The 22,259-nt window shown below is 36.2% G+C and overlaps 1 protein-coding gene across 1 annotated transcript in view; it reads right to left on the reverse strand.

The window, feature by feature from the left end:
- STX18 (syntaxin 18) overlaps positions 1-22,259 on the reverse strand; it is a 57,705-nt gene that overhangs the window by 34,303 nt on the left and 1,143 nt on the right. The gene's annotated exons all lie outside the window — the stretch shown is intronic.

Consider the following 22,259-nt stretch of genomic DNA (forward strand, 5'->3'; position numbering starts at 1 on the left):
TGCCTCCACCATGGGAAGAATAATTTCTACCTGGAAAAAATAGTCACATAAAAATTTCTCTCTAGAAAGTGCTCACAGAATTTGTGAGGAGAAAGTTTTAGCTGTAATTAAAAGGGAAATCAATGCTATTCTCTCACATCTGAGTAATACTGACAATTCAAATGTATTATTTTTAATCACTGAAAGCAGAAATCCCTGACAAGATTTCAAGTTGTGAAGTAAGGCACTTTTCCTTCCTTACTTTTTCTCAGCCATGAATCTCAGTAAGATTTTTTAAATGTCCACTTCCTGTAATTTTGGTAATTTTAGACTATAATAATTTTTACATTTTTATGATGCCTTTGGGGTATCATTACAAATATTTTTTAAGCATTTAAACTTAGAAAAATAAAATTAAGTAATAGCTTCTCTTGAAGAGAGACTGTCAGTCCTGTTTTGAATAAACAATCCCTTTTAAAGGCAATCTAGAGATTTATATCCGCTGTAACCATAGAAATTAATCTAGAGTTTAAACAAAATAGAGTAAAACATAATTTATTTAATGAAAATCAGAACAGTGCTATTGCAAATGAAAGTTGGGTTTCTGTTTTTTTAATTCAACAGCCAGCTCTGTATGCAATTGTAAGATTTTACTTGATGGGCTACTTCTTACAACTTAATCATACTCATTTAACCAATTTTAACAAAGTATTCAGATATCTGAGTTTTAATTTTACTTGGTACAAATGCCAATCACTAAAAAAAAAGAAGCTAAGGATTTTCAGATTTAAAAAGCTACAATAAATATATGAAACATTTTTAATGATAAGAGCAATCATGAGAAACTTCTTTGACATTGCAAAGCCAACAGGAACACAGCACAAAAATTTTTATGAGTTTCTCATATAAAAAGTTTGGGAATAACAGAGAAGAATAAAAATGAAAAAACTGGCAAGCATTTTATATGTCAACATAGCTAAAAAAATGTTCATAAATAGTGGTTCCTATAGTGCAAGTATTTACAAGTTTGCCTGAAACATTCCAGCATGCTGACCCTCAGCAAAAATTTTGCTACATAAAGAAATTCAAGGTTAAACTAATTAAGCATTTACAGGTCAGTTAAGTAAGAGTTAAAAGACCAACAGCATTTGTTTCAAAAAGCAAGGAAAAGTTTACATGAGGAAACACTGATGTGCTTTACAATGTAACATCAAAAAAAAAACACAGCCCAAAATCTAGAAAAAATTTCACATCACAATAGACTGAAATAGTTTTTTGTGTGAACATCTGTCATAGCTACATAAAGTTGTGAAAAATACTGAAGTAACAGTAGAAGGAAACTATCAAAAATACAGTTTAACAGATGATTTCTCTAATTCCTGTATGTTTTACAATAAACTTCTGTGACACTTTTGGTGGTTGTATAAGTCATCATGTAAGCCTTCTTTGACCATATCAATACAAAATAATCAAACTGTATCAGGAAAATAATAAAAATAAATAATGAAGTTGAGCTTTATTTACAACTGTGAACTCAATTATTCTATTATACAATGACAGAAACATTACCAAACAAGAAAGAAAAAAAAAAAATAAGCTGCTAAAAAGCCAAAAGTTTCTAGTAAGACAATAACTGTTCACAAGCCAAAGTACAAACTCTGAAAACCTCAAAAGATATAAGCTTCTGGTCTCCTTCTCTTAGCTAAGTCTGTAGGAGAGAGTGATCCAGGAGACTCAGCCAAACCAAGGCTCACATGGACATAACAAAGCCTGGCTTGTAATACAAATGCCAAAAGACACTCATTGAAGTCAACTTTGCAAGACACCTCAAAATACAACAATCTGTTTCTGTCTCCTAGTTAACTGACCTGTATCCTGTAATTGGCTACCATTGCCTGCAACAGATTACTAATTTCTGAGTGTTTTATCTATCTCTAGGAAGTCTCAAATTCATAGGAACCCACAACTTCGCATAATAGGTGGCTTTTTGATGGTACACGTCCACAGGAAAGAAAACACACCATGCATAAATAGGGAGAGATAGAGAAACAACAACTAAGGCAAAACCAAAACACACAAGAAAAGGAAGTAAAATGTTTGGCTGTAATAAAATGAAACAGCATCAATACTGAGACATAACCCCACTGTATACTGCTGCATTAAGTCTGAGGCTCCAATCAGCAGTCAACTAACTCCAAAGGGCTTCCAAGAAGAGAGGGCTGTAAACTACAGCATTATCCTCACAGCTACTCGGGAAAGGAACACGGACTCCGTTCTGAAATTACTAAGTGCCCAGCCAGCTGTGAGACAATCTCAGGAAACAAGATGGTGGCAGAGTCTCTGATATGTATTTATTGACAGATTCCTGTTCATAAGGACTTTGCAGTAAGAGCTGAATGGGCTATCCAGCACCTTAAGTACACTGAGATAAGTTCACAGAAACCACCAGTGCAATAAAAAGATTGTGCTTACTCTACAAACTCTGATGAATCTTCTGATGAATCAGAAGAACTTCAGAAGACAAAAATCTATTAGAATACTTACTTTGCAAAATGAATTTGTGTTCTTATCTTACCTGAAATATGCTCTGGTAGAGAGAATAAAACACTGACTACTTTCCTTCATCCAACTTTTTATTTTATAGGCAACATCACAGTCTTTCAACAGTTTGGGATACACACATTTCATAGATGATACCATTTTCATAGAGACCTTCATTTCACAACTTTCTGCTGATATACATATGGCCATTGCCATACGTATATCATACGGCCATTGCTGTAGAATGTCAGGCAAGAAGGAACTATCAAGCAACTAAATCATCACTATGTCAACAAGTAGACACATACAAACTGTCCAGGAGCTTACAGATTAAGCTGTAAAACTTCCTAAAATGCTTTGTGTTAATACTCTGTGTCTATCAAACAGTTTCACTGTATCTCACCAATCCATATACAGTGAAAAAGTCAATGTTACCTCCATCTTTTGCCATAACAACCAGATTGCCCAGGTTGGGTTGCAGTAGCTAAATGCTATTGCATTGTCTGGGCAAAAACAGAACAACTGCATGAAAAATACTTGTGTTTCAGCAGACAAGCACAGGGAGAAATTGGAGTATCACTTTTAAGATGGATACTGGTTTGTGTACAATTTTCACTCAAGGTTAGACTAAAATGCTACTGCAATTTGCCACAATGTTTCACAGCTCTTAGGTGAATTAGTGAACAGACTCTTAAGTCAAGGACAGAAGTGATAGTACATTTTCCAGTTTCTATTTGGGTTATGAACACCTGATTTAACAAATGTCACGCCACTGCTCCACAGCTCTGCTCTGCACTCCAGATGACTCAGTATTACTGAAACACATTTCATCAGTATTTCAGTATTCTGCTCATGCGCTGGCATGAGCTTAGGAAGAGAGAAAGATAAATATGAAGTACCTCCCTGCTGAGGATGTATCTCATTAGCAACTTTAATATGAAAATGCTAAGGCTAAGAATCACAATTAGAACACGAAAACTTAATAGTAGTAAGAGACTTTACCATACTGGTAGGGATTAAGTAGCAAATGTCAAGCAGATATCTGACTGTATGGATGAATGGAACAGGAGCTGGTAAAGCTCCTTGTGGCACAAGGGTGGAAAAATAAGAGAAACATTAAAAAGTGCAGGAAGGGAAGAACTGCAGATTGAAAGGGTCATAGAAGCAGAAGGGTATGGTCTGAGGAAAAGAGTGAAAAAACATGAAAAGTAAGGTATACCTGAGCTAAAACAGTAATTATAATTACAGTGCGAATGAGAGATGGATATCAGAGACATAAGAGCCTAGCACATATTGGAAGAACAGGACCCTTATTTAGGGTAATAAACCAAAACAAAAGCAAAAAAACCCAAACCCCACACTTAAAGGGGAAAGAAACAAACTCCCAGACCAATTTTTAAATCTCTTTGGATGTAAAATATTCTCCTTGAAAGTGTTCAAAATAGCCTGAACAAAACACTTAATGCTATCTATAAGCTAGCAAGGAGAGGGTTAACCTGACCTCATGTTTTAATAACATGTACTACTCCTTGGCACATCAACATTAGAACCAGAGCATTCCAAAATTACAATTTTCCCCACAGAAACACAAAACAATTTCAAATGCCTGTAGCTCTAATGTCATACAAATGGAAAAGCATACTGTTGAACACAGTGGTGTTGGATGCAGCGGTGCCTGAAACCTTAAAGTCAGGATAGCTAAACCAGTTTGAAGATATTTAATCTTTTTTGTCCTGAATGTTCTTCAGTCCCCTACAGAGCAACTCAGATGTGGTTCCTGCATAAGCAACTCAAGTGTCTGTCTGACTACAACATCAATGAGCATGGAAGAGACAAAAATGAGTAAGGATAGAAAAACAAAGAAGGAAAATAAACCCCAGTGTCTAAATAGAAAGTTTTACTCACATAATTTTGTTCAGTTCTATCTTGTTGCACTGTATCAAATTAGCTGTATTGTGACTCCTTACATAGCTTAAGTAACTCAACATGATTTTTCTTTTATTTAAAATTATTTCAAGAATTTGCACTTTAGAAAGTTTTTTAAAAGCGTAACTGTAATGACTGCAAACATTGTTTTATTGCTTGATTAGTTGCCATTATTAATACTAATTAATGTCACAAATTAAGTCAAGAAAAGGAAAAGGTCCATAAAGCAATAGCTGGACAAGACTAGAAAAAAAGACAAATTGTTTATAAAGATTAAGCTTCACATAGGCGGAGCTTTGAATTCCTTTGTCTTATACAATAAATCAGCAACAAGAGGAAAAAGCCTCCCTTCTACTGCAGAAAGTAAAATGACTGACTAGGTATTTGTGAGCAACCAAATTATCCTTCTTGTATTTAACAGTTTCTTCCCACTTAAATGAACAAATGTCTACTAATTCTGTAATGTACAGAAAACCTGCCAAAAATAAAGAAATAACTATAGTAACAAAGGAGTCAAATGGAGTGTAAATTCAAGAAATCAGTGACACTAAAACTGTGACAGATTTCAACAGAAACCTATGACAAAAAATACACAGAAGCAGAGAGAAAAGCACATGTCAAAAATGTAAGAGCTGGAAGGAACAAATGAAGGCAAAAGAAAGGTACTTCTTTTAAATAAGTGAAACAGGAGAAAATAGTGTGACTCCCAAAGAACTACAATTTTTTTCAAAAGTTTATACCAGGGATTATAATAAAGTTAATATTCCCTTTAGTTTTAAAAATTATATTACGAGGGAAATTTAATGCATTTCCTTGAATGGAGGCAGCTAAAAGATGCATGCTCTCTGCTGGGTTTGGAGCGCCTGCTCCGAGGCAGGGGACATGTACAATTACAGGAGCTGACTCAAGTGATCTGGTTTGAAAACAGCCGACACACAAATATCCACTGAAGCACAAAGGATAAATGCTTTCACTTTCAACATTTCTCTTTCCATTAAACTAAAAACACAGCTGGTTTTTTAGTACCGCTTTTATCTTACACTACAAATATAGTATATGCAACGCACACAGCAGAATATCTATCAGGCAGTGTCAGAATGCAACTGAAAATTAACAGTAGTTTCTTGCAACAGCCATGAAACAAAGTCCTTTGTCTAATGAGCAAAGAGACTGAACTGAACCAACCAACCTTCACTTGGGAAAAACACTTGATGTGGTCATGAAAAATCTTGAGACTACGAAATAGTCTTTTTTCCTGTAACACAAATTCTGTCTATAGCAGCCAGCATAATTCTTAAGTTACTGTTAGTACCCTTAGAATTTGGGGTCAGTAGTGTCACTACCCTTTAGAATTAAAACTATCCAGATCCCAATAAACACAGTGCTGAATCTAGACTTCTCATTTCAGGTAACCTGCAGGCTACAGGTACTGACTTACTTTACTCTCAGAATATACTCATTCCAGCTCTTGGTCTTAAATGCTTTCATTTCTGAAGTTCTGTACAATACTGAAGCTGTGTACAACGAAATGGAGCACAGGAAACAGATTCTGCATCCTGGTCATAGCAGATTTTTCCTATGAAGCTGAAACACAGAACTATTAAAAATTCAAAAACTTACATCAACCATCCCTACTTTCCATTGCAGTATGATGGTACATTCTATGGCAGCATAAACTTTAATAGAATTTCTAGGTGAATTTTATTTCTTATGGTCATAATGGTAAGGAGGAAGAAAAAAAAAAGGGCCAGGGGACTTACTGGAAGCAGATTATGATCTTATCTTCTATGATAAATCTAATAATACAAATACAACTGTGCAACAGATAATGATATTTGCTATTAGTAACAGCTGAAAGGTCTTCTTGGCTCCTGATGTGGAGTTAAAGCAGGGAGAAATAAAGAACTTCCCAATGCTTATGTAAATAGGATTTTGATGAAGGACTGAAATTTCAAATTGGATTTTCTAACTTTTGAGTGCATGACAGTCCTTCTTTTTTCAGAGGGAAAAAAAACCAAAACAACAAAACCAACTGATGTTATATACTACTACATTTCCTGACAAAATACTATTACAAATTTTGCTTAAAAATTATGATTATTAATATAATTTTATACATTTCCATATTACCTCTTCAGTATCATTCATCCAGCAAACTACTATACACTAAAAAACCAAACCAACCAACCAAATACCTCCCACCCAAAAAAACATGCCAAAAGAGAAATATTAGAGAGCTTTTCCCATTATTACAAAATATGGAGACAAAACACATTCCAAGCAATCTCTTGGGCTTCAGCTTTATGGTCAATGCAACATGCATTAGATCATTTTTTTCCTCAAGTGTTACAAGGAAAGCCAATTAAACATCAAAAGACTCCTGCTTGTCATGTCAAATTTACTACTTACTGGAACAGCGTGCCTTATTCATCAAATACGTGTTGACTTGGAAGTCATCATGAACCACATTCTTAACTAATTACAGCAACTGCTACAAAATACTGATTATTATTAAGAATAAGTAAGTTCAACTAAGTGCACTAATTATCATAGGCTTCACTTGCCAAGAAATGCCATGCTATCTATCAAAAGCACACTGCACAATTAAAAGTTAAAAATAAAGCATTTATTCTGTCCTTAATCATCGTTCCTCCACTGCTACCCAAGAGATAGGAAATGTTCTTCTGTAACAACCCCAGCGCTGGGTTCTGAAACTACACAGCTTTGCTGCACAGAGCGTCTGCCAAGAGAAGGCTGCTCAGAGGTGTCCTATAAGGAATAACAACACCATGTTGGAAAAGTTATGTCAGACAGTGAAAGCAGCACAAGATTCCTCTCAGTAAGATGTCTATTATATTATATATTATGTGGTTTGTTCTGCTTGTGGAATAATATCAAAAGATGCCTTGGTGGTCAGAGTGGTAACTTACACCAACTGCTATGACTTGTAGCTGTGTATGTATTCTCTAACATTGCCTGTGTGACTGAACAGATAGTTTATTTGCTTTAACTGAAATAAATTAATAAAATAATTGAAAATCTATTTTCAGCTCAGTTTCTAATCTGTGTCAATTACTGCTACTACTGCCGTCAGGTAGCCGGGGTTCATTTTTCTAAAAGAGCCAAAGCCATCAAAGGCGGGTGTTTTAATCTGAATATTAAATATATGGATATAAGCACAGCATTAAATGACATAATTTTGTTCAGATTATTTAATAATTTCACTGTGGCAATATTAAAAATTCAAAAGAGCTGTTTAATCTACTTTCTTAAAATTTAAAAATTATTTATACAGTAAACTCTTAGGACTTGGTGCCATTTTATTAACTTCACGGGAATAAAAAATGTCACCATAAACACTAAGTCAACAAATAAAAACCCTCATGTTCCAGCAACCAGGTAGCAAAATAAATCCTTTAAAAACTATCAAATGATGCTAAAAATAAAATTACATATAAATTCAAGTTTTAGACTGTGGTCAATTGAGGTCTAGACAAAACCCTATGTTTGTTCACTGCCTAGTCTCCAGTCTGCTCCAAGTTTGAAAAGGTAATTGAACTCAGTCTATAATTACTGGATTAGATACAGATGGGCTCTGTACATTTCAGGGGAGGAAAGAACTGTTTTGATTCATTTTATGATTGCCTGTAAGGTCAGACTTTTCAAAATGTACTTTCATCTGTTAAATAGTTTCTCAAAGTCCCAGGGGGACATCTTCAATAACTGATGTTTTAAGCAATTTGAGTCTATCAGATCCAGTCTTTGAATGTAATATGCTGTCCATTTTCTAGAATTATAAATGTGCATGTAGGTTAATTGCTACAACTCAGAGAGAGTTTAAAAACTACATTTTTTCAGAAAATTGCTAGTTTTATCCAACAACTGTTATGCATAAATATTCTCAGAATTATTTTGGTTTAGGATACAGCATATCTTTGGAAATACAAATAAGTGACACAAATTAGAAATGTCTTTACTCATAATGCCTTCCCATTTGGGGAATGCTCTCTTAGGACCCAAGTGAACAATATTTGAATAGTTTCAACTAAATCCGTTCATTTCTCGCAAAACAAAACAAAACTAAAAAAAAAAAAAAAAGGGAGAAAGAAATATACCTTAATAAAAAATCCTTAAGAACACTTGAGAAGACTTTTTTTCCATAATCTCTAATTTGAGCCTTCATCCTCACTCTCAGTCAAGATAAAATGTGGAGCCAACAATGAGCAAGAATTAAACTTTCACTCAGCTAAGAATTTTTTGCACAGCATTTTCTTCAATTAAATCAACCATAACTCTGTTTCAGTACAACCACGATTTCATCTTGCATCATTCAATGTCTTGCTTAGTTAACAGTTCAAACGCTCTGCAAAGGGAATCTAGCTCTGCTCTCAGTTAGAGACTCAGCTGCTGTAATAGCAATTTAAAGCAGAAAACACACCATGCAATCAAAAGGCAATAGAATAGTTCAGTTCACAGCCTTAAGAGGTAGGAAACTTAATTCCAAACAACTTACTATTCAAGAGTTTCGGTTTCTTTGTATTACAACAATCGTCTTACTTATAAAATTCCAATAGAAAATATTTTTTTGTTAAAAACACATATGTGTTTAATCAACAACAATATCTCACTGGCAACAGTATCAGCATCAGTCAAACAAGTTATTTTTGTAGGATCCAAATCTAGACATCTATAGAGTTCTTCTGCCAAAGCCATAGTATTTAAACACTGGTAGTAAGGATAATTTGAACTATGTTAATATAATCTCTGTCTCCAAGTGGGCATGTTATCTCATGGAATTTCCATTATTAATATTTTATTCATATTATTTCAAAGTCATCCACAAGAGGGACAAAACCTGAAGGCAGAACCAACCACCACAAAACCCCAGCAGAAAGACACAGTCTAATGACCAAACTATTTGTATGCCTGCTCAGACAGAAGATCAAGATCCTGTCCATGATCATCAGGCTGCACAGAATCCCACCACAACTCACAAGTTTTTTCACCAAAACAAAAAACTACTTCTGCTTCATTTTAAGAAATGATTGATACAAATCAGTTTGCTCAAGACAGTTCAATCCATAAAATGCCTGCAAGCAGACTATGGGATTCTGCAATAGTAGCTCTTTTTTAAATGTAAGAGCATCAGTAGCAACCATGTATAAGCAAATAAAAGTTGTCTTTGAAACTAGCATGCAATTTTACTCAAAAGATAAAATCCATCAATATTTGCATTATCTTCTTCCCCTACATCTCTAATAGATACTTTTAAATATACTTCTTTAAAATTGAAACAATACTCTTGTATAGGATTTGCAGGAGGTGCATGTGCTTAATTCAGTAAAATAAGTCCCAATCTTTACTTAGAAGCTATATAGACAAGGCTTCTTCTCCTTCATTGTAAGCAACAAAAATACACATGCTTTATTTTCCCTAAAAAATAAAACTATAAGTATTTCAAGTGTATTGTGGGAACCCACAAACTATTCTTGAAACTACTCTAATTTTTTAGACAATAAATTGTGAAGAAATGGTCAAGTTAGTGAAACAGGCAAGCCATAGCACCACACATTCTGTATGCAGCAAATAAATAAGTATAAGAAATTACACTAGGCCACACCTTAGGACAGCTTATAAACTCTTTGACAGTTTTCCCTTTTTCTTCTTCACATTTTCACTGTCTGTAATAAGTATTTTCCTGTATTTGCTGTAAACTCCTTTACATCATAGTCAAGCCCATAAGAAACAAGAAACTTGCAAGGGCTCTTGTAAGTATTTCCCACCTATACTTCAATGGATTCCACAATGAGCTAAAAATTTGGGAAGTGAAAGCAACATCATCAAGAAAAATAAAGTGTATTCTTACAAGCTAGTCTCACTCATGTTGTACCATTGTGTCTTTACACAATCGTTAAAAAAAAAAAAAGAAAGATATCCTATTTGTGTATATTAAATGGAGTCAGTATGCAGACTACAGCAATGTGGCACTATTTAATCAACAATCACTTGATATTGATTCCTTCAGCCCTAAAAAAAAACTTATAGAAAAATATATATAATTTAACCATCTTTGTATATCACTCATTTACTGAAATCTGTGGAGAAGAAATATGACTGTAAAAAAAAATTAAAAAGTGGTTGCTTACTTCACAGCAACAAACGTCTGTGATAGATTAAGCACTCTGTGAAGTCAAATACAACTATTTTATTTTAGAAATCCTCTAGCAAGATTTGTTTCCTGTAAGTTCATTTATTATTAAAAATGAAGAGAGAACATTCATACATTTGCACCGTCCAAGGTCAGACTGATCAGAGTCACAGGCCACTGGAGCAGTAGTCTGGCATCTGGAAAACCAGTATCCAATTCCTTGCTTTGGTATGAAGCAGTGTCCCATATGTAGAAAGGAATTCCAGAGCCATCTCTATGCATTAACTGCTGCATTACTTGTTGAGCACTGTATGTATTTTGAAATACATGCACTTGACTTAAGAGATTTCAAGTGATGCAGAACTTACTAAATCAAAGGATCAGTTGAATCACACCTCAAATAATGTGTACTACTTCCAGTACTGTATCTTATTTTGCTGTTCATAGGATCCATGAAGAAATCAGACTTTTTTACTTATGATCATATGTTGTAACAAAATAAGGTTAAAGGATTTCTCACTACAAGGTAGATTTTTCAGACCTCAGATCATTTTTGTAGCTCTTTCTATTTTAAAAAAACCCAAAACCCAACAAAGCAACACCCCACCACTATCACACTTCTGGAAAAGGTTGGTATCAGAACTGGACACAACATTCTGTCATTTTAATAGTGCTATACACTTTCCTTTTAATTGATAATTCTCTCTATGATTCCTTAAATGTACATCTTAAAAAAAAATTAGGCACCATTCTTTTGTTCTTGACTTCTATGTGCAATATTTACTAAATAAAAAGGCCAAATTATGCCCCACCACACCCACAACCAGAACTAGTAAATGCCACCCTTAGATATGCAAAAGTAATATCATGCCCAAGAAATACATATATATATTTCATATATGTACAGTTGCATACATGTAATAATTTTTCTATATAGTTGAATGAGTAAATTTAATTTAAGCCTACACAAAGGAATACTTTCCCTCAAATATCACAGCAAGCCAGCATCACACTGTCCAGCTGAATAGACCCAAAGAAAATAACATATAACAAAGACAACTGAAGAAAGCAGAATTTTAAATTAATCAAAAATTTGTAGCTGTCACTTGAAAACTAGTATGCAACAAGGTTCTGAAAGAAGAATATCCCATGAACACACACATCTGTTTAATATTACAAGCAAACTGTCAGCATTGTAAGTGAAGATTTAATTTAATATTTTTTCTTTCTTGATGTTTTACCTTTAGTCAATTCCTTGTGAGAGTATCAGCTTTCTGTAAGAAACTGTTAGATATAAAGAAATGTTATTGTAGCATGTTTATAAAATCATAGTTCGAGAACTTTTTATTTTTGTAAGGCCTGACCACAACTTAATTATCTGCAGGACATTCCAAGCTCACAATTGCAAGCTCCAGTTCCCAAGCAATTTTAAACAATATCTACTGTACAGGACATACAGCACTGCAAATACCACAACATGGTAGTTTTTCGAGAAGCCACCATTAGAGCCATTAGACATGGTTTTTATTTTCAATAAATATATTTCTCTACTAATCATTAAACGGTTTTCATCACCACTACATGTTTGTCTTTCATGCCTGCTTGCTATCAGTGTTTATTTTAATATGAGTGAACTAGTCATACAAAAAGCAGATACCATGTATAACATGCCGTATGTTACGCACAAAGCATCCTGAGAGCAGTATATTCTTCTACATCTCATGCAATGTTTTCCTTTTTCAGGAAAGAAAGCAGGAAAAAAGACTTGTTAAATTGGAGATTGGGGAAAAGTGAGACCAATAGCTCAGCCAAAAACTCTCAAAGGAAGGCTATTTTTAAGAGAGAGAAATTTTGGAAGCCCTGGAAATTCAAATTTGTTTTTCAAAACATCCAAATCACCTGAAAATAGTCAAGAAAAAAATATCCATCATGCAATAACACCTGGATTTTACCCATCAGTCTGAAAACCAGCAGATAAATAAGACTTTTACAGCAACTCAGAACTCCAAGTCTGTTTTCCTCCCCAAAACACCTTGTTTTCAACTCATTACTGACAAACTCCTCTGTTTTCTTACCCTTTTAATCAGCTCTCCCCTTTTCTGGAGGTGGATGACTCTGGCTGCTCTGCACTCACAGGCACGCTGCCACCACAGAGCCAGTGAGGAGTTCCCAGCGCACTCATGGTGGGCTCCTGTACAACCTGATGCTCCCTTTGCACCTCCTCTTTTACCTGACATGCCTCAGGTGTGTATTTTATTCCAGAAATCCCCGTCCTGCAGCAAGATTATTTCTGGTCTTCTAAATATAGTGAGATTTAACTTCCACCTTGACTAAACACTCTTATGTTCTTTTACCGTAAATAAAAAATAAAAAAAAATTAAAAAATCACAGAATGACCTTATGAAAATTATAGTTATTCTAGTTAGGCCATTAGAGTAATACTTCATACTAGAGGTCCAATAAATTTAGGAGTAAAACCAAGATCCCTTCTCTTTATTTTCCACCATTAACCAATATAACATTTGAGAACTTATAGACATCCCCACAGAACCTTCACATACATTCACTTGAAATCCACTCTTTCTACTCAACTGAAAAATTCAAGAGGTGGGAAACACCAGTCAGTTGCATCTATGGAAATTTCTCCACAGAAACGAAATATTCCATTTAGAACCGCTGAAATTACATCCATATTCAAAACTGTTTAAAAGTCTACAAATAAAAGGAAACATCCAGTGTGATATGGCAAGCAATCCATTAATAGTGAAAATCAAAGACTGAAAGGAAGTTGGATCACATTTAATTGTATCTGGTTTTCATTTTGCTTTTCAAATGCTGGACAATACCTGCAGAAATGGAATAGATGCAAATTTGAGTCGATGCAGCACATGCACTTTTCCACAGATCTCACCAGCCTCCATCAAAAGAGAAGGCAGAGTCAGAAAAAAAGGGTAAAAAGGGACAACAAACACCTGATCACTATAAAATGTGCTTTTTTTGCCAGACAAAGTTTTGACACACCACCCTGAAGCCAGGAAACTCTAATTTTCAAGAAAGTATCCATCATTTAACATTCTATGCAATTATACCACAGTGTAATATTTTCAACACTAAAGAACATTTTCCTTGAATTACTGGAAATGATTCATACCTCAAATTTTCACCCTTTAATTGCTCTCATTGCTAAAGCTATCATGCCAGGTTTTAATATCTGCCAGTCTGAGAAATATTTTCAAGTACAGTGGACTGAAATTTCAAAGACAGAGCATATAACTACATAATCTTTCACTGAAAAATTGTATCCTTTTGTCTATGGTGAAACACACAAAAACTTAAACGACTCATTACCAAAAACTCACAAGTTATCAGCTCAACATTACAGCAGTAACTAACCCTGATGACCAAAATGAGTCTCAATTAGCAAAAACACAAGTGTGAGTCCAACATCCCCCTCTACCTAAATGAAGAAGCAGGATACACCATGCACACAGAAAGAACTGCAGGATGCTGGGAAGAGTCACAGCTAAAACCTTCTCTGGGCTGCTATCTACCAAACTTGTTCTATTTTCATAAAAGCAGAGGAGAATAATCAGACACCTTAAAGTTACTAACTTACAGAGAAATCAGCTTTATTTTGGCCTCAGTATTAATAGCTGGATAAAGAAATCCCACAGCTACATCTCTTAACAAATCACACTGATATTCTTTTGAGTTTGCTTACTTTTATGTTCATTTCCATCCCAAACAAGAGATAGTATTTCAAAATACATAAATATGGAGCCCAAAGCTTGTAGCAATGGCAGAGCACCAAGTACTCAAAACAATGAGCTGTTCTTGCTTCAAAATCTTTGATAGAGAACTCAGAGAAACAGCAAAATGTATCAATTCATTAACTCAAATTCACTAACCTGAAAATATTAAATTCCATCTTCTTTCTCCCTTCTTCCACTTCCTCTCTTCCCTGTTTAGATGAACTATATCACAGTCTCAAATTTCCAGATATTCATTCTTTTTACTCATATTTCTACCTCTAATGTTAGACTGTCTCTTCTACAACCTCGATCCTTCCACTTACTTCCAGCTATGCCTGCACACTTTCTATTGTCTATCTTTTCCACTGTGTCTCTCCAGCTTTTCAGACACCTCAAAGCCCACCACCTTGCCCCCTAGTCCATTTTTCCCTTCAGATGTTATGCTAATGTAAACTATGTTTAAGAAAAGAAGGAAGCTACCTATGATAAATCTCAGCTTTCTTCCACTTTCACATGCTCAACAAACTTCCACAAACATTACCCTTATTTGTGGCAGGATGAAAAAGCAAGAACTTGCAAAAGGTGTCATCTTAAGGGAATACCAGAGCCAGGAAAGAGTTCACAGTTAGCAGCTGTAGGATGTAACAGTTGCCCTAACTCCAAGCCAGGAACGAAACTCCCACAACCAGCCTAGAAGGAGGTGAGGTGAGGACGAAGACAACATCCTCAAAATGGGAACTGCAGTGTTAGATACTTTGGGACTCCTCAGCACCACATGAAGTCCAGTTAGTCAAAACAAAATTAACAGGCAACTAAGGAAAGTTGTCTCTCAAGCCAACTTTCAATCCTGCTGCTCTGCTAAATTCAGAAAACAACTCACATGGAGTTGAAAATGTACTTTAAAACAAACAAACAAAGCAGAGGAAACAATGACATTTGTACAGACATTTCCCAAAATGCAGGAGTTCATATTTTTCCCCAAGGCCAACCAATACCCTCCTCACTGTTTCTGAAGTGATTTTTGCTAAAACCAGAAGCATCACATGGGGAACATTAGTGATTTGGCATTTAGTCCTAATGTACCAAATAGCATTTCATTCTTCTTCAAGTTGTTTTCGGTTTTTTTCCCCAATCTTTCCTCTGCTATTTCCTTAACCAGCTTTTTAAATCATCTACTACATCATTTCTCATCTAGTAATTAAAATTATCATCTTTCCCTTCCATCTCTCAGACTAAACTTCTCTAACAAGGATGAAGGAAATGAGAAGTAAAACCAATAAATGCTCATAATAAAAAAACTAACATTAACTGTAATTTGCACAGGGGAAGAGATAAATCTGGGATATTAGACAGCAGAACGTTGTAGCCCCCTATTTGAAAAAGTGCAATTTAAAATTTTATTTTCAGCCTACAACATGGGGGAGGGAAACCCATGCACGTGTAAATGAGTACAAAATGCAACATCATCAGTGAGGTAAAGAGTGACTGTTCATGACTGTTCATGGGAGAAGTCAGAATTAAATCCTAATGACCTCAGCAATGGGCCCAATTTAAGAGAACTTATCTCTCATTAAAACCTAAGTGAACTGAAATATCACTCACTGTCCAAAATCTGGCACAGTCATTCATTTCTAATAAAGACTCTAAATTTGGCTACACCACAAACCGTATATATTTTCCCTGCATTCAAATATTCTCTCATGGGAGTTATTCTTATGTAATCAGTAGAGTCAAAAAATTGTATTAAATAACCTTATTAAATCAGGTTATAATTTTTCAGTTGAGTATAAAACCAAAACCATTAAAGCACACAAGTTAAACCATTTTTGGCCATTCCCCTCATTGCACTGGTAAGTATCAGCTACTCAATTACAACAGAAGCAGTTCACTACATGACCATGCAGTCTTTGGTGCTCTGCCTGTGTTCACCACAATGGTACCACTCTTGGATATGAAAGTTTTAAGGATTAAGTCTCTTTCAGTTCTGTTTTAGACCTGGAGAATACATGTCCCATCCCATAAAAAATAATACAGCAAACTGACTATTTCATTATTTTGGGTATTTTCCAGTCCTTTGAAAAGCTCATATATAACCTGACTCATTCTGAAGTCACCAACCTGAATTTGACTCAGAACCAGCATTATAATAATTACTCTATATGCCAGTAAAACATTTACTATTTGGCATTTTTATTTTTCTATACCTTTTACTTTTAGAACAAGGATGGTGTTACTCCCTGCGTCAGCACATTGGTACCTGCCAAACACTGAAGTTTTATCTAAAACCAGTAGGCAGTGGAAAAGCCTGTGGACCTCCCAGTCTGCAAATCAACTTTTTTCTTATCATATTAGAACTGTATTAAACATGAGGAATCTTCTGTTTGAAATCTAGTTCTCTAGATTTCATCTACTAATATTTTTCAAACTTTATTTGTAAACACCTAGAAATTTTCCAGTGAGGATCTTGTCTTTCTCTATTACCACTGTCTACATTACACAATTTCAGGGGCTAAACTTTATTCTTGGTACCTTTTCAAACAATCCTGCACACTTTGAAAGGGTTCAGAAAGTACATATGCTTAAAAACACTCCCTTTTAGTTTGTCAGCAATTACATCATGCTATTCAAGGTGGTCCTCTATAGCCAGTTTGTGGTACCAGCTCCTGGTTTGGACATTACCTGTGCCTTTTTTAGGCTTTATTCAATGCAGTGACAGTGGCAATGAATAAACTGTTAACACCATATACAAACACTCATTTTTCTGTCCTAGGGGAATGCTCTAAATACCAATCTGTACAGGATATACAAAGATGTGCAGGAATATCTCAAATCTGGTACCAAAGACAAAACACCAGCTCGCCATCTCTTCTAGTAGCACTGCTATTTGAAATTATCCCTAAGGCTGCATTCCCAACAATGAAATAAGTTGTATTTTCACAGGAACACATGAAAAGCTGTTTTACACAGAGTATGTAAAATTAAAAAATAAAATAAAATTAGAAAGTCAGCAGTGACCTATGGGTAACCAAAGCAATGTACTACAAAAGTCAAGTGGCCTTGTAATTAAAAGGTTTGCTTAAAATTTATATTCAATGCCATTTGTTCTGGCTCTTGCAAGAACTAGTTTTGGAGACAAGTTTTATGTGGGGATTTTTCCTCCTCATTACACATTTGTACAGAGCAGCTGAACATATTTTTTGTGTGAATATTGGCCTATTGTACCAGGTTTTTTTTGAAGAATCACTTAATCATCCTACAGAATCCATACACAGAACTTATATGAATAACAGATGTTGCAGCCTCATGAATCTGGCATCCTTATGTGTTCAACAGCTTCAAACATGGACATTTGATCATTCTGAAATTTCTCATTTAAAGATTTAGAAGCATTTAACTTTTCAAATTTTCCATTCTCAAGGATATTTCTTCAGCTATGCCTGATATTGTTGCTGAATAATTCATGCTCCAACTCTTCAGTTTTTGGCTTTTTGCAAAGCCTTAAAAAAGAGAATTTCCCAAAGCAAAACAGATTTTATTCATGACTGCAATTAAATCCACCATGAAATGCTGCTTGACCATTAATTTATATTTATTTCTGTTTATAGGCTGTATCAGCCTTGATTCCACTCTTCTAACACATATTGAACAGTCAGCAATCATAAAAAGTTCTTGTTCCTTCAGTATTTTCAAATATCTACAAAATATATTTGACAGATGATATTCCCAATTGCTCATATTTGCCATAAAAAAAGTAAAAGGCCTAAAGAGTCAGATTTCCTAAAACTGTCCTAAAACAGAAGCTCAAACGCCACACACTTTGCAAAACAGACAATCTTTTAAAACATCCAAAACAACAGATTTAAGGCACTGTAAAGCTGTGAACCAGTGCCACATAAACTGGGGCTCTGAACTGCTTATGTTTGTCACTGAGCACTTACTGCAAACCCAATTTTTTTACTTAAATACTTTTGCTCTAATCTTTAAAATTCTTCAGTCATTTAACTTAATCCCAAACCTGACATCATACCAAGGAACAAACGTATTGGATTTGTGTGGCAAGATTTTGGTAGTGGGGGGCTACAGAGGAGGTTTCTGTGAGAATCTCCCCCATGTCCAGTAGAGCCAATGCCAGCTGGCTCCAGGACAGACACACCACTGGCCAAGGATGAGCCCAGAGCAACAGGGGCTGTGCCTCTGGGATAACAGAGTTAAGAAAGGGGTGAAAAAGTGTTACTGCACAGCAGTAACTGCAGCAGGAGAGAGGAATGAGAGGAACAGCTCTGCAGACACCAAGGTCAGTGCTCCAAGTGCTGAAGCAAAGATTCCTCTGCAGTTCCTGGTGCAGACCAGGCAAGGCAGCTGTGCCCCTGCAGCCTATGAAGACTCCATGGTGGAGCAGGTGGATGCCCACAGGCAGCTGTAACCCTGTGGGAAGTTTGCACAGTCTCCTGGCAGAACCTGTGGAGAGAGAAGCCCACACTAGCCCAGTTTTGCTGGCAGGAACCCACGAGCAATCCACGCTGGAGCAGTTCACAGAGAACTGCCTCCCGTGGAAGGGACACCCCTCTGGATCAGAGGAAGAGTGTGAGCAGCCCTCCCTTGCTGGGGAATGAGCAGCGGAGACAACGCGTGAGGAACTGACTGCAGCCTCCACTCCCTGTCCCCCTGTTCCACTGGTGGGAAGGAAATAGAGAACTGGGAGTGAAGTTCAGCCTAGGAAGATGGGAGGAGTGGGGGAAAAATGTTTTTAAAACTTTGGTTTATTTCTCATCATCATCCTCTTCTGATTTGATTAGTAATATATTTAACTCATTTTCCCCAATTCAAGTCAGTCTTGCCCATGACCCAATTGCTGAGAGATCACTCCCTGTTCTTACCTTGAACCATGAGCCTTTCATTCTATTTCCTCTCCCCTGCCCAGATGAGGAGGGCAGAGTGATGAGTGACAGAGCAGCTTTGGTGGGTACCTGGTGTCCAGGATCACACTGCTACAACTACATAAGCCTATATAAAAGTATGAAGCATTGCAAACTTTAATATTCCTGGATATTGTATTTTAAACAACCATGTCACTGTAAGGTGTAAGATAAAGAAAATGTTTTGTTTTCATTCCCTAAAAAGCATTAATATACACATAATGAATTATAAGTCTTTTATAAATTGTAAGTAATGGAAAATCTGTCACTGTAACTGTAGCTTTCCTGTAGCTACAGGATCCTGTTGATCCTTAACAATAACTTCTTACCTGGTCCTAGTCAATATGCAGCTGGTAAAGAGATTGAGAGGTGCCAAAAATGTTCACCATAAAAAAGCGTAAGTCACATTACATATCAGAGAGCCCAATGGTTGTACAATGGCAGCTGACAGACCAAAAAAATCCCAAACCAAATAAACAGTGGTGGGTCAATGCCAAGGCAAAGAAAATACTTTCAACAGCTCAGAGCCATAACATTTATCTTCGATTTATATGGATGGAACAGTTTTATCACAGTTTAATAACATCACCAACAACACCAGTCTCTGCAACTAACATTACCATGGATATAGATGAGTTCATAACATCCTTGTGTTAAGAGCTTAATCTCAAATACAAAAACCTTCATCAGCTCCCCAGAGACTGCAGCAACACAGTATACCTGAGCATACAATAACCAATTCAAAAAATACGAATTAACACAGAATGCTGAAGTATTTTCCCGCAATTAACACAAAACACTAAGAGCACACATCTCTAAACCAGCTTCCCCTAATAATATTGATTCAAGTCAAAACTCTTACATTCTACATTCTCTGTGCCTCCTTCAATCCCCCTAAAAAAAAAGTTAGGTTTGAGAATGTAAAATAGGAATTTACAACTTTATCTCCCAAGTGCAATGAACCTTTATTATAAACACAGAAGCTGTGTAGGATTACTGCTTACAATTTTGTCAGCTTCTTCTCCAAACACTAAGCACTTTCAATCTTCCCTCTTCAACATCACTTAGAGACTGTATAAAAAGAAGTAAAAACTCAAAAAAGTCTCCACAGTCCTTGGATCCTACAGCAAAACTCACAGTCCTTCAGGGGCAGAAAGGAGAATGAAAACATTCAATGTATGACAGTTATATAGCTTAATACACTTCAGAAAAGTGCTCAAGCACATTAACTGTGTGATACAAAACTTCTCTGGGATGGGCTAGAGAGATCTCTGATCTTACAGCTGAACACCTACCCAGTCCCACACTCCAGCTGTGCTGCAGCTGTGAGCAGCTGGCTGCTATTCCTGGAGCTTGGAGCACAGGCAGCATCAGCACAGCTCTACCTGCAAGGCTATGCAAACCCACACAGAATATAATGGTGAAAGGAGTAGGTCTCTGTGTAAACTCTATTATTTTACTATGTCCATATTTGCATGTCAGATTGAGAACTTGCACTAAGGACTTTGGGCTTCTTTAGTCTGGAGAAAAGGAAGTTGAGGGGCAACCTCACTGCTCTACACTTTCTTGAGGAGAGGACATGAAGAAGGAAGTGCCAGTCTTTTCCCTCTGGTATCCAGGATGACTGGGAATGGTTCGAAGCTGTGCCAGAGGAGGCTTAGACTGGACATTAGGAAGTATTTTATAATGAGCAGGTGGTCAAACACCAGAAGAGGCTTCCCAGAGAAGTAGTTGGTGCCCCAAGCCCATCAGTGTTCAAGGGGCATTTGGACAATGCCCTTAATAACTTGCTGTAACTTTTGCTCAGCCCTGAAGGGGTCAGGCAGCTGTAGTAAATGATGGTTGTAGGTCCTGTCCAACTGAAATATTCTATTCTACAACCAAGTAAGGCATAAAGAAAGTGGTGACTAAGTGTAGCTTATTATCACTATTAGCCTATACGGATTCTGACCAGTGTTGTTCATTAAAACTTCTATAGACAACACTAGGTAAACATTTGATACCTTCCTCAGATTAAAAAAATAAATAAAAAACCTGTACAGTGACAAGAATTCACTAGCTTTTGGAGAGCTTTTAAAAAAGAAACACATTAAGGAACTAATGCATCTGTCAAAAATTACATTTCCAAGCCAAGGTGCACAGTCTTGGCTGAAGCAGTTAAATTTTTAATCAAGGCTGTAACAAAGTATTTGAAAGAGGGTTTGACACATACATAATCAAACTGAACTGTACTTAGCTGAAACAAACAGGTATAATCATCATTTATTTTACATTATTTATACAGCTTATTCTTCTAGCTGCAGTTTCAATGTCTTATTCACACACTAAAATGATGTTCTGTGGTCTGGTGGGCTGCTGGCTCGCTGTCACAAAGGTGCAGGAGTTATGAAGCAAGGCCAGTCCACCTTGCTCCTTCTCACTGGCCAGCTGTCAACACGCACCATTTCAGCTTTTGCTTCTTCTCCACAGTCATTGTTTATATAAGTGCCATTAATTGAAACCATTGTCCCCCTCAGACAGTTCAGCTCATACCCATTGGCATTAGCTGTTTACTTCACCTGATGCTCTTACAAATTAAACAAGAGACTTTTCTCCACACCTTTGTCCTTCTTTCTGTTGTCTGGACAGTGCATAGAGGAAACTCTGAAACAGTGAGGACTCCAGAGAAAAAACTGGGATCACCAGGAAACAGCAGCTGTGAACAGGGGGAAACCAAAGAACCAGGGCAGGAAAAAAGGACACGGCTATTGCATGCTCTCACTGCACAGGACTACAGCAGGGCAAGAAGAGGATGGAGGTGAGGGTAGGCTTGAGTATGACTAGAACTTTAAAAAAGAAAACCAAACTTGGGAAGAGGCAAAAGCCAAGAAGCCCTGGTAGTAGGAAGGTAAAGGGGAGCCAAGACTAGAAGGGAGGAAGAGGTTGGTATGAACCTAGTTTGAGACTGTAAATTATTTGAAATAGAGACACAGAAACTGAGAAGAAGGAATCAAAATG

Source organism: Parus major, chromosome 4 (assembly GCF_001522545.3).
Source record: "Parus major isolate Abel chromosome 4, Parus_major1.1, whole genome shotgun sequence".
Lineage (NCBI taxonomy): Eukaryota > Metazoa > Chordata > Aves > Passeriformes > Paridae > Parus > Parus major.